Source organism: Cyanistes caeruleus, unplaced genomic scaffold (genome assembly GCF_971803275.1).
Source record: "Cyanistes caeruleus unplaced genomic scaffold, bCyaCae1.hap1.1 HAP1_SCAFFOLD_106, whole genome shotgun sequence".
In the NCBI taxonomy this organism is placed as follows: Eukaryota; Metazoa; Chordata; class Aves; order Passeriformes; family Paridae; genus Cyanistes; species Cyanistes caeruleus.
Genome location: NW_028255907.1, coordinates 276367 through 290904, shown reverse-complemented (window position 1 = coordinate 290904; position 14538 = coordinate 276367).

The following is a 14538-nucleotide window of genomic DNA, read 5'->3' as shown; positions in this document are numbered from 1 at the left end:
AGCTGGCTGCTCCTGAGGGGAAGCGGCGCCGTGCTGGGCACAGCACACACTGGTGCCATGGGCTGTCTGGAGTCTGCACAGGAGGAGAGAAAGGCAAAGAGCAGCCCAGGGCTGCTGCCCTGCCTGACCATTGCTGCTCTTCTGCCGCCTGCCCTGGAACTGCTGGCAATGGTCAGCAGTGTGTGCAGCACTCTGGGCACAGGGGGAGGGAGCCGGGCTGCTCCGCAGGCTCCAGCACAGGGCAGTGTCCTTCAGGCACGGCATTTCTGCCAGGGGAACCGAGGCCAGCGTGAGGCACTGACAGCAAGTCAGGGCACATCTGCAGGAGCCAGTGCCTCACACAGCTCTGGGACCAAGCGCCTGCAATCCTGGAGCTCTGCACTGAGCCACAGCAAAGGTGTGAAATGCAGAGGGCTTTGCAGAAATATTCAGGGGCACCAGGCCAGCCTGCTTGGTGCTCTCTGGGGCACAGCAAGCACTGTGCAATGCAGCTCGGAGCTGCTGGCAGAGAGGGACTGTGGGCATGTGCCTGAGGCTTGTTCTTGAGTAGTGATTTGGAAGGGAGCAGAAGGTTCTCAGTAGGCAATTTGTGTTTTCTTCATGAATTGCTGAATGAAAGATACAATGTGGCCTCACGCAGCAAGAGCACTTGCAGAATTTATTGACTACAAGTTTGTGTTGAATTCCCAGAAAAGGAAAGTATTGAAGTGTAACAAAAAGGCCTTTTGAATTCAGGTAGCCCCTGAGCCTTCATCCAAAACAACCCCCAAGAGGCTGACAACTACTTCATGCAGAGCCCTGCTGCAAGGGCTTCCACAATCATGGAATTAGAAAATATGAAGCTTAGGAAAGTAGAATGTGCCCATTAAGTTTAAAAAGTTTAAAAGCTTGTCCTGTGCAAAGAATGGACAAGTGAGTTTGTGGTGGAGCTTTCCTCCTCACTCCTGGTGTTGAATAAACGAATCCCTGCTCTACAGGCCCTACACTATGGAGTACTGTTTTCTTGACTATTATTTGTGCATCATAATCACGCTACGCTTTTCATTGTCTTCTTAGAACGTTCCAGGCATAAAGTGAGTAAGACAGTGAGTTGTGTATTGATAGGGCCGAAGAAACATTTCCAAATGCCATCCTGGGAAAGGAAAGGACGAGAAACAGCGCTGGGGAAGAGCGTCCCTCACACAGCCCTCAGAGCTGCCACCATGCACAAGATGGCGGCCGGGGCTGAGGCTGTGCCACCATGCACAAGATGGCGGCCGGGGCTGAGGCTGTGCCACCGTGCACAAGATGGCGGCCGGGGCTGAGGCTGTGCCACCGTGCACAAGATGGCGGCCGGGGCTGAGGCTGTGCCACCGTGCACAAGATGCCGGCCGGGGCTGAGGCTGTGCCACCGTGCACAAGATGCCGGCCGGGGCTGAGGCTGTGCCACCATGCACAAGATGCCGGCCGGGGCTGAGGCTGTGCCTCTCAGAGCGCTCTGCAGCCTCTGCCAGCCCAGCCCCAGCCCCGGAGCAGCGCAGGGCGGGCAGAGCCCCCTTCCAGCCGTCTGCTTCAATGGACATTGACAGACACCCGGGCCACGCACACAGGCTGACACCTTTGCTCTGTGCACACAAACACGTACCAGACACTTGGGAACCTCGGCTGGCAGCATTTTCAGGTGGAAATACAAAGAAACTCCAGGGTTTGAAGGTTTTCAAATAGAATATTTCACTTGCCAATAAAAGGACCAAAAGCAGAAAGGGCCATCCCAGCCTGTTTCTTCCATGCAGGAATAGTGTCACAGTGACTGTGAGCTGATGAAGACGGAGATGGGATTTAATCCAAAGCAGATTGTGCAGTGGGTGCTCACCTGTGATATGTATCCCTCACAGTACCTATTTATTTGGAACACTAGGAAGAATATGAGGCTGGGCAAGATATTAACCCTTTCAGTACAGACATGAGACCTACAAACCTTGTTCATCTCTCCAGGGACAGAAAAGGACAGAGTAATAACACACAAAAAAAACAACATAAAAACATCAAAGTCAGTAAAAAAAAGAAGTCAAACATTAGATAGAAAAGTAATGAAAAAATGGTAATTGAAACAAAAATATTCTTATAGTAAAGCCATAGAAATAAACAATGATATACAAAATAACTCCTTTAATTAATGAAAAAAGTATAAAAATATATTAAAACTGTAAATCTAAACAAAAGCATCCATTAAAGAAACCAAACACATGTTAAAGTAACTGTTATCCCATAAAAGTTTGAACAGAAAAACAAATAAAAACAATAAAATGCCCTTTGCCCCCAGGGAGAGAAGAAAACTTCTGTTTCCAATGATGATCACAAAAACAAATGAAGAGAACCTTTGCCTTCAAACAACTCATCCTTAAAATAAAACCCCATGAATTCATAATCCATTGACACACCTCTAGGAGGGCTGTAAAAATCAGGAAAATGTCACGACAGAAAAATTTCTTCCCAGGCGGCTGCTATTTGTAAAAATGAAAAAGCACAAAAAAATCCATTCCTTGTAAAAAAGCCTCCATGACATAACAGGAAAAAACTTCTCCCCCTACAAAAACTAATACAAAACTACTGTGTAATTAATACTGTGTTAACATCCCAAGTTCTATCTCTACAGTGTCAGGAAAAAAAAAAAGGAGAGGAAAGGCGTTCTGAAAGTTTTATTAGAGTTTCTCATTCTTGTAGTCCTGTTAATAAAGTTCCTTTATTCCTTCTAAGTTTTAAGCCTATTTTGCCCTTCTCCTAATCCATGTCTCACAGTGAGAAATGAGTAAGTGCCCTGGAGATTTCAGCCAGCGCTAAACCCACCACATTATTTAGTGCATTAGCCAAAAAACTCAAATTAGCGAATCTCAGCCACTGCACCAGGCTGAAGCTGAGGATCCCCAGCCAAGCTCAGAGGGAGGAGAACACAGCATTTGTGGGATCCTTTCCAGTCTGACTTGCTTTAGCTGGAGCCTGGGGGAGGAGAGAGCAGGAGAAGGGTTGGCTGAGTCCTCTCCCCTCTGCCTTGCCCTTCTCTGCTGGATCCTCAGTTCATCCCACACCCACCCCAAGACTCCAGCCCCATCCTACTGGTGCTGATGGGATTAAAGGAGATAAAGAGGAGATAAAAAAGATAGAGAGGAGAGAAAAGGAGAAGTTTAAATGCAGTTTAAATATGAAAGAAATGCATATGTTAGTGACTGCTGAGAGTTCCAAGGGAGCTGAAGGGTTTGGGAAGGGCCAGGAGCCCGTGAAGGGCTCAGGAGCTGCTGCTGCCGGGAGGGAGGAAATGCACCAATGGCTCCCAGCAGAGTCTGTGCTTTGAGGCTCTTTCCCAAACAGCTGCAGGAGGGAAAGCAGCTGAGTTTGGAGGAAGAGTTTTCTGCTGAGTTTTCCTGTTTGGAGCTGTCACAAGCTTGAGCTGCTCAAGGGAAACGCGGCTCTGCTTCCAGCAGGGCCCAACTGCCCGGGAGCACAACTTGGTTCCCTGGCCCTGAGCCAACGGGCAGCAGCAGCTTCTGTTCCCTCCTGGCTCTTGTGTCATTTCCAGCAGCACAAGACACACCAAGAAAAGCTCCTCCAGAACATGCCATGAGAAACACAACCTGATTTCATTGCATGAAGGAGCTCTGACAGTCCCACGGGCTCAGGTTTGTTTGTCAGTGAACAGAGCAGGGAAAAGCACAGACACATTCCCTGCACAGGGAATTCACAGGAGGAAAGTGCAGTGCTGGAGGATGTGCTTGGATACAACGTTCCCACGGCGGTTTTACTGGAGAAATTATTGTGATTCTTTGAACGTTTAAAAAGGCCCCTTTTCAAAAAAAAAGGTGTTTAAGGTGAATATTAACAGAAGTTACCTTGCAATAATTAGCCTTAAAACCTAAGGTTAAAATATGGTATAATTTACAGCTACTAAGAAAACCTGCCAATTGATGTTATCTACAAAAGATATTTATGGTTTAAAAAAATTAATTAGTTAAGAGAACTTTACTGTACAAGACAAAGTTAAGTTAAAGTATATATTACCCATTTGCTTTTTTTTCCCACAATTTTAATAAGGTAATTTCAATGTGAGTCCTTTTGTTATATAAAACACATATAACTGCATATATACCAATTTGGATTTTAGATTTTAGTTTAAGAATTAGACTTAATGTTTCTGAAAAGTGCTACAAAAGCTGAATGGCAATTTGCCAAATTCTGTGTTGTTGTGGTTTTTCTCTAGAAAAACTGCACTTTAAAATCCTAACCAATTTGAACATATACTAGGCAAATTCCTGTTATGCATGAGTATTTTTAGTACCATTTGCAGTTATTCTCAAAGCTAGATGACATAGAATTGTGATGTACTTGTTACATTTTTATAATCTTTATAGTGAATCCATGTTACTGTGATATTGTGTTTAAAAGGTATATATCAAACTTTTAGTTGCCTCTTTGTAGTAACACAATAAGTTATGTTTTTATTTAATATAGATTAAGTGTTAATAGAATTAAGAAAAGTCAAGTTTTATTATGTTTAGGCTTGAATGTTTTTAAGTTAAATTTTATAACTTAGATATTCTTTTAAGGTTAAGTTTGTTACTTCCTTTTGTCATAAATCATTATTGTTAGGTTTAAATATTGTTTAATTTAAATTGTTTATGTTTTATTGGAGACACTTGTCTAAACTGCAAAGTATAGTTATTTTCCTAGAGAGATGAAGATAGCCACATCTGAAACAGCTGTGATAGAACACTGATGAACACCTGCTTGTGGATAGAAGGGAATGCAGTCTGTGACACCCTTGACTTCATCAGGAGTTCTTTTGGTTGTTGCAATCTCTGCAGTTTTTGTTTTTTATAGCTTTCTTATTTTTCAGTGTTTCCAGAATTTTAAGAAGATGTACCATTGCTGAGGATCAGCTGCCATGGGAGAGGCTTCAGATTAAACCAACTGCTGCATGGTTTGATTGGTCTGGTACCTGAGGCTTCTGATCATTTGCTTTGTACAAATGCATTTTAACAGTTTGCTGTGCTGTAAGCATCTCCTAGCTGCTGCTATTGAGAACCTTGTTTTAGAAATGAGTTAAGAGGCATCTTTCCAGTTTAAAGCCAGGCCCTGGCCAAGCCTTAACTTTACCTGGACAGAATGTTTGCCAACAGATCCAGATGTTTTCTGTACCAAATCAGTATTTGAGTCACTTTTTGACTCAGCAATTTGACCCTATTAATATGACAGCTGGATCAATTTTGAAGTGGGCTTGGAGAGTCATTTCCGGAGGTGGTTATCCAATCCTTCACTGATGATTTTTTGTTTCTGTTTGTTTACTAACTATGGGATGCTGGTGCAGTGTTTTAGTAATTAATAGTAGTTTTATACTACATATCTTATTAATAATGTTTATGATTTAATTGATTTTTTAACTGCTATAGGTTCTTAATCCTTGTATATATGGGTTTGTGTTGATGTTGATGTTTATAACAGAAATACATCTCATTTTTATTTTTTTTTAAGAAAACGGGGAAAATTGATATCCTAAAAGCATTTTGATTAGTGTAATTCATTAACTTCAAGGGGAGAAGTGTCTGTGTTTTGTTGGCAGGTTCAAGAAGGTCACCTGTCCATCTGACCAGACTGTCTGCCTCTGAACACACGAGATCCAGTGAACAGAGAAGTCACCACACAGCCTTGGTACTCCAGACATGGATCAGAAGTGGAGCTGTCAGGACACAGTTGTGTCTGAACACTACACAGACAGTTTACCAACAGAAATTTTATGTTGTTATTATGATGTTGTGTCTCTACCATTTTTTTCAATTATCTTTTGTTTTAAGATTTAGAAGGATGTGAAGAACAACCTGAACATCAAAGCCCTCAGTCACCGATCAGCTGCCAGCTGACATCACAGGAGCAGTGAACGTTCCAAGACTGAATCGTGTTAAATCATAGTCTGTTTGTGAAGGAAATTCTGTAGAAGATCTAAGAAAAGTGTAGAGACTCCATCTAACCGTATATAAAGCAAATTGTAGTTGTGTGTTTACCCTTTCAGCAAATTGCTTCCACACTTACACTACATATATACCAGAGCACGTGTGTTAAAAGTAGTTAGATAATAGTTTAAGATAAAAGAGTTTAGCCTATACAGTAATTGTTTTATTAGTATAAAGTATAAGCGTTTCCCCCTTCAAGAGGTAGTGTAAGCATCTTTGAAAGTTCATTTAACGTTAAAGTTTAGCTGTGAGTTTGCAAGTATGGTGTCATTTACATGGAACAAACTGCTTATGGTAATTGTGTTGTGTATAGTCCTGACCAACTGTCTGCTAACTAACATCCAAAAGTGACAGAACATATGGGTCACTCTGGCACACTGAACTGGCCAAAGGTCAATGTGTCTGAGCCTAGCCACACCTGGAGATCCTTTCACACCTGTCTCATAGGAGTCCCTGAATGGGATCCTCCAGCATTTAAAGGTTTAATTAGTAATGAGACTTGACTGAATCAATTTGCAATGTTGCAAGAGTGCAATTGCACTGTTGGCTTCACATTAAGACAACTTGAAGCCTCTTGGCAAGCAAAAATTATCAAAGTTCTTAATGTTGCCATAGGGCCCCCCAGAAAAATTAGATTTCTTAGATTCAACCAATACCTCAGGTAGATGGATAATGTTTGAACCCCCAACAGAAGCCATTCTAACAAAGTAATGCAGCACTGGGCTGCAGACAACCCTATAGCTGATCTCGTTACTACACAGAGTAAAGCCTTTATTAGTGGTGCAATCTCACAGGACAATTACCAAAGCAATTACCTAGTTCCATCTTCCTAATCTGTGGAGATAGAGCATGGAATGGGATTCCTGCTAATCCACATAGAAAACCCTGTTATCTTGGGAAACTTACTTTGTTACCATCCAAGCTTACATCAATTGCTGAATGTAGTTGATAAAACAAAAAACATCAGTCAGTCAAAGTGAAGCCTGAATGAATTAAAGCTTAGCAACTCTAAAAAGGCTCGCTTGTTAGACTAAGAAAGAATTGAATTTAACATCCACAATGTTAAGTGAACTTTCAGCCGATGTGAGTAGTGTACGTCATGCAGTATTAATAAATCGAGCCACAATTGACTTTTTGCTCTTAGCACAAGGACATGGTTGTGAGGAGTTTGAAGGCATGTGCTGTCTGAATCTTACTGATCATTCAGCTTCCATCCATGGGCAACTGCAACAGCTACAGGATGGGTTACATGCCCTGAAAGAAGATAGTGACCCCATTGGAAGTTGGTTCTCCAGCTGGGGCATCACTGGATGGTTGAGGTCTCTTGTGCTAGAAGGGGGATGGACTTTACTTATAATGTTATGGGGATAACAGTCTAAGTTTTGTGTTATCTTGTCTTCATAAGAGTATAGAATGAGTCACATCCAAAGCCTGTTTTGTGCAAAAAGAGAAAGTGGGAATTGTTGCTATATTTTATATATTAGTAAAGGCCTGTCTGCACAAACCAGTCTTTGAAATAACTCGTGATATTAAAGGCTAAAGTCCTTGAAACCTTCCTGCAGAAGAGAGAGTAAAGCAAAACAATATCCTTGTGTACAGGAGAAAAAATGTAAACCTGTGTGTGTTAGCCAATAGTAACTTGCTCTGCCTGCAGGCCCTGTAGAACCCTATAAAAGGTGTGCTAAAGATAGAAATAAACGGTGTTCACGTTTACTTCTGTGAAGAGCGGTGGGTTGCTGGCGGTCCTCCAATAAAGTTCTACAAATGAAACATAACAAATGACATTGGGGAGCAGAGGCATTGGTGAAATTGATGAAACAAAAATTAATCTCGGTACGGATGCTAACAATGGCAAAATCAGTAATGTCAAAATGTGAAATCTGCTTAAAAAACAACTCAGTGGCTAGACACAGGCATAGCTAGGGAAGATTAGGATAGGAACAGAATCAGGATGACACTTGGCAAGAAGCCTCTAGTAGAGTGAAATTTGGGTGGACCCTAGAGTCTTTGCTCGGTCCTATAGCAAACTATCAGAAGAGAGAAATGTTGTACAAACTTACAGGTCCGGTAGATAAATTAGCTAGAGTGACCTGAGAAAGATTTAAAGAACTAAACGTACAATTACAATTTACTACTCCTGAAAGAGCATGGAGTGTGTGAGTTTTTTAAAGGGATGGATTGATCATTGCTGCATCCACACCGCAAATGTAACTGCACGTGTAGAATATGACATCAATCAATTGCAACAAATAGAGCACGGAGCACAGGAAGAGCAAAAGGATTTGTCTACAAGTTGGTTAGGCAAAATCTTCAAAGGGTTAGGGTGGAATGTGAGTTCATGGATTAAATCTATCATTGAGAGTGTGATCATCTTGCTAACTGTATTCTTAGCAAATTGGTTAGTTGACAGCATCTTCAAGGGAGAAATCATTCCGTGATTGTCTGTGTACTTGAACGATAACAATTTCATCAGATTGTACTGGAATTTTGTGGGATTTTCTGTAAAATTTTGTGGGATATTAAGGAGATTTAGGGAATTTTGTGGAAATTTTTCTGGAACCTTGTGTATTTTTTTGGAATTTTGTGCAACTTGGTGGTGATTTTGTGGGATGTTTCAGGAATTTGGTGACATTTTTAAGAATTTTGTGGAATTTTTGTGGAATTTGGTCAGGTTTTGAGAAGTTTTAAAGAATTTTGTGGGAGTTTTCTGCCATTTTACGGAATTTTTCTGGAATGTTGTGGGATATTGATAAGAATTGAGAAATGTTGAAGGATATTTCTGGAATTGTGTGGAAATTGGAGGAGATTTTATGGGATGTTTCTGGAATTTGGTGACAAGTTTAAGAATTTTGTGGAATTTTTGTGGAATTTTGTGGGATTCTGAGGAGACTTGAAGAATTTTGTGGAATTTTCTTAGATTGTGTGGAAATTTGTGGAGATTTTGTGGGATGTTTCTGGAATCTGGTAGGGTTTTGAGAAGGTGTAGGGAATTTGGTGGGAGTTTTCTGCCATTTTGTGGGATTGTTCCTTAAATTTTGTGGGCTGTTTCTGGAATTACGTGGGGGTTTTGTGGAATTTTGAGAGATATTGAGGAGACAAGAAGAATTTTGAGTCAATTATCTTAGATTCTGTGGAACTCGATCAAGATTTTGTGGGATATTTCAAATATTTGATATGGTTTTGAGAAGATTTAAGGATTTTTTTGTGACTTTTCTGCAGTTTTGTGGGATTTGGCTGCAATTTTGTGGGATTTTTTCTGAATGTTGTGGGATTTTTCTGGAATTTTGAGGGATGTTGATGAGACTTGAAGAATTTTGAAGGATATTTCTGGAATTGTGTGGAAATTGGAGGAGATTTTGTGGGATGTTTCTGGAATTTGGTGACATTTTTAAGAATTTTGTGGAATTTTTGTGGAATTTTGTGGAATTATGAGGAGAGTTGAAGAATTTTGTGGGATTTTTCTTAGATTGTGTGGAAATTTGTGGAGATTTTGTGGGATTGTTCCTTGAATTTGTTTGTGTATAGAGACGATTTAGGGAATTATGTGGAAGTTTATTGCCATTTTGTTGGATTGTTCCTTAAATTTTGTGGGATATTTCTGGAATTACATGGGGGTTTTGTGGAATTTTGAGGGATATTGATGAGACTTGAAGAATTTTGAAGGATATTTGTGGAATTTTGTGGGAATTGGAGGTGATTTTTTGGGATGTTTCTGGAATTTGGTGACATTTTTAAGAATTTTGTGGAATTTTTGTGGAATTTTGTGGGATTATGAGGAGACTTGAAGAATTTTGTGGAATTTTCTTAGATTGTGTGGAAATTTGTGGAGATTTTGTGGGATGTTTCTGGAATCTGGTAGGGTTTTGAGAAGGTGTAGGGAATTTGGTGGGAGTTTTCTGCCATTTTATGGGGTTTTCCTTTAATTATGTGGGATATTGAGGAGATTTTGTGGGATGTTTCAGGAATTTGGTGACATTTTTAAGAATTTTGTGGAATTTTTGTGGAATTTTGTAAGATGCTGAGGAGACTTGAAGAATTTTGTGGGATCTTCTCAGATTGTGTGGAAATTTGTGGAGATTTTGTGGGATGTTTGAGGAATTTGGTAGGGTTTTGAGAAGTTTTAGGGAATTTGGTGGGAGTTTTCTGCCATTTTGTGGGATTGTTCCTTAAATTTTGTGGGCTGTTTCTGGAATTACGTGGGGGTTTTGTGGAATTTTGAGAGATATTGAGGAGACAAGAAGAATTTTGAGTCAATTATCTTAGATTCTGTGGAACTTGGTCAAGATTTTGTGGGCTATTTCAAATATTTGATATGGTTTTGAGAAGATTTAAGGATTTTTTTGTGACTTTTCTGCAATTTTGTGGGATTTGGCTGCAATTTTGTGGGATTTTTCTGAATGTTGTGGGATTTTTCTGGAATTTTGAGGGATGTTGATGAGACTTGAAGAATTTTGAAGGATATTTCTGGAATTGTGTGGAAATTGGAGGAGATTTTGTGGGATGTTTCTGGAATTTGGTGACAAGTTTAAGAATTTTGTGGTATTTTTGTGGAATTTTGTGGAATTATGAGGAGAGTTGAAGAATTTTGTGGGATTTTTCTTAGATTGTGTGGAAATTTGTGGAGATTTTGTGGGATTGTTCCTTGAATTTGTTTGTGTATAGAGACGATTTAGGGAATTTTGTGGAAGTTTATTGCCATTTTGTTGGATTGTTCCTTAAATTTTGTGGGATATTTCTAGAATTACATGGGGGTTTTGTGGAATTTTGAGGGATATTGATGAGACTTGAGGAATTTTGAAGGATATTTGTGGAATTTTCTGGGAATTGGAGGTGATTTTGTGGGATGTTTCTGGAATTTGGTGACATTTTTAAGAATTTTGTGGAATTTTTGTGGAATTTTGTAAGATGCTGAGGAGACTTGAAGAATTTTGTGGGATCTTCTCAGATTGTGTGGAAATTTGTGGAGATTTTGTGGGATGTTTCAGGAATTTGGTAGAGTTTTGAGAAGTTTTAGGGAATTTGGTGGGAGTTTTCTGCCATTTTGTGGGATTTTTCCTTAAATTTTGTGGGATATTTCTGGAATTACATGGGGGTTTTGTGGAATTTTGAGGGATATTGATGAGACTTGAAGAATTTTGAAGGATATTTGTGGAATTTTGTGGGAACTGGAAGTGATTTTGTGGGATGTTTCTGGAATTTGGTGACATTTTTAAGAATTTTGTGTAATTTTTGTGGAATTTTGTGGAATTATGAGGAGACTTGAAGAATTTTTTTTTATTTTTCTTAGATTGTGTGGAAATTTGTGGAGATTTTGTGGGATGTTTCTGGAATCTGGTAGGGTTTTGAGAAGTTTTAGGGAATTTGGTGGGAGTTTTCTGCCATTTTATGGGGTTTTCCTTTAATTTTGTGGGATATTGAGGAGATTTTGTGGGATGTTTCAGGAATTTGGTGACATTTTTAAGAATTTTGTGGAATTTTTGTGGAATTTTGTAAGATGCTGAGGAGACTTGAAGAATTTTGTGGGATCTTCTCAGATTGTGTGGAAATTTGTGGAGATTTTGTGGGATGTTTGAGGAATTTGGTAGGGTTTTGAGAAGTTTTAGGGAATTTGGTGGGAGTTTTCTGCCATTTTGTGGGATTTTTCCTTATATTTTGTGGGATATTTCTGGAATTACGTGGGGGTTTTGTGGAATTTTGAGGGATATTGATGAGACTTGAAGAATTTTGAAGGATATTTGTGGAATTTTGTGGGAACTGGAGGTGATTTTGTGGGATGTTTCTGGAATTTGGTGACATTTTTAAGAATTTTGTGGAATTTTTGTGGAATTTTGTGGGATTCTGAGGAGACTTGAAGAATTTTTTTTTATTTTTCTTAGATTGTGTGGAAATTTGTGGAGATTTTGTGGGATGTTTCTGGAATCTGGTAGGGTTTTGAGAAGGTGTAGGGAATTTGGTGGGAGTTTTCTGCCATTTTATGGGGTTTTCCTTTAATTTTGTGGGATATTGAGGAGATTTTGTGGGCTGTTTCAGGAATTTGGTGACATTTTTAAGAATTTTGTGGAATTTTTGTGGAATTTTGTGGGATTCTGAGGAGACTTGAAGAATTTTGTGGAATTTTCTTAGATTGTGTGGAAATTTGTGGAGATTTTGTGGGATTGTTCCTTGAATTTGTTTGTGTATAGAGACGATTTAGGGAATTTTGTGGAAGTTTATTGCCATTTTGTTGGATTGTTCCTTAAATTTTGTGGGATATTTCTGGAATTACATGGGGGTTTCGTGGAATTTTGAGGGATATTGATGAGACTTGAAGAATTTTGAAGGATATTTGTGGAATTTTGTGGGAATTGGAGGTGATTTTTTGGGATGTTTCTGGAATTTGGTGACATTTTTAAGAATTTTGTGGAATTTTTGTGGAATTTTGTGGGATTCTGAGGAGACTTGAAGAATTTTGTGGAATTTTCTTAGATTGTGTGGAAATTTGTGGAGATTTTGTGGGATGTTTCTGGAATCTGGTAGGGTTTTGAGAAGGTGTAGGGAATTTGGTGGGAGTTTTCTGCCATTTTATGGGGTTTTCCTTTAATTATGTGGGATATTGAGGAGATTTTGTGGGATGTTTCAGGAATTTGGTGACATTTTTAAGAATTTTGTGGAATTTTTGTGGAATTTTGTAAGATGCTGAGGAGACTTGAAGAATTTTGTGGAATTTTCTTAGATTGTGTGGAAATTTGTGGAGATTTTGTGGGATGTTTGAGGAATTTGGTAGGGTTTTGAGAAGTTTTAGGGAATTTGGTGGGAGTTTTCTGCCATTTTGTGGGATTGTTCCTTAAATTTTGTGGGCTGTTTCTGGAATTACGTGGGGGTTTTGTGGAATTTTGAGAGATATTGAGGAGACAAGAAGAATTTTGAGTCAATTATCTTAGATTCTGTGGAACTTGGTCAAGATTTTGTGGGCTATTTCAAATATTTGATATGGTTTTGAGAAGATTTAAGGATTTTTTTGTGACTTTTCTGCAATTTTGTGGGATTTGGCTGCAATTTTGTGGGATTTTTCTGAATGTTGTGGGATTTTTCTGGAATTTTGAGGGATGTTGATGAGACTTGAAGAATTTTGAAGGATATTTCTGGAATTGTGTGGAAATTGGAGGAGATTTTGTGGGATGTTTCTGGAATTTGGTGACAAGTTTAAGAATTTTGTGGTATTTTTGTGGAATTTTGTGGAATTATGAGGAGAGTTGAAGAATTTTGTGGGATTTTTCTTAGATTGTGTGGAAATTTGTGGAGATTTTGTGGGATTGTTCCTTGAATTTGTTTGTGTATAGAGACGATTTAGGGAATTTTGTGGAAGTTTATTGCCATTTTGTTGGATTGTTCCTTAAATTTTGTGGGATATTTCTAGAATTACATGGGGGTTTTGTGGAATTTTGAGGGATATTGATGAGACTTGAGGAATTTTGAAGGATATTTGTGGAATTTTGTGGGAATTGGAGGTGATTTTTTGGGATGTTTCTGGAATTTGGTGACATTTTTAAGAATTTTGTGGAATTTTTGTGGAATTTTGTGGGATTCTGAGGAGACTTGAAGAATTTTGTGGAATTTTCTTAGATTGTGTGGAAATTTGTGGAGATTTTGTGGGATGTTTCTGGAATCTGGTAGGGTTTTGAGAAGGTGTAGGGAATTTGGTGGGAGTTTTCTGCCATTTTATGGGGTTTTCCTTTAATTATGTGGGATATTGAGGAGATTTTGTGGGATGTTTCAGGAATTTGGTGACATTTTTAAGAATTTTGTGGAATTTTTGTGGAATTTTGTAAGATGCTGAGGAGACTTGAAGAATTTTGTGGAATTTTCTTAGATTGTGTGGAAATTTGTGGAGATTTTGTGGGATGTTTGAGGAATTTGGTAGGGTTTTGAGAAGTTTTAGGGAATTTGGTGGGAGTTTTCTGCCATTTTGTGGGATTGTTCCTTAAATTTTGTGGGCTGTTTCTGGAATTACGTGGGGGTTTTGTGGAATTTTGAGAGATATTGAGGAGACAAGAAGAATTTTGAGTCAATTATCTTAGATTCTGTGGATCTTGGTCAAGATTTTGTGGGCTATTTCAAATATTTGATATGGTTTTGAGAAGATTTAAGGATTTTTTTGTGACTTTTCTGCAATTTTGTGGGATTTGGCTGCAATTTTGTGGGATTTTTCTGAATGTTGTGGGATTTTTCTGGAATTTTGAGGGATGTTGATGAGACTTGAAGAATTTTGAAGGATATTTCTGGAATTGTGTGGAAATTGGAGGAGATTTTGTGGGATGTTTCTGGAATCTGGTAGGGTTTTGAGAAGGTGTAGGGAATTTGGTGGGAGTTTTCTGCCATTTTATGGGGTTTTCCTTTAATTTTGTGGGATATTGAGGAGATTTTGTGGGCTGTTTCAGGAATTTGGTGACATTTTTAAGAATTTTGTGGAATTTTTGTGGAATTTTGTGGGATTCTGAGGAGACTTGAAGAATTTTGTGGAATTTTCTTAGATTGTGTGGAAATTTGTGGAGATTTTGTGGGATTGTTCCTTGAATTTGTT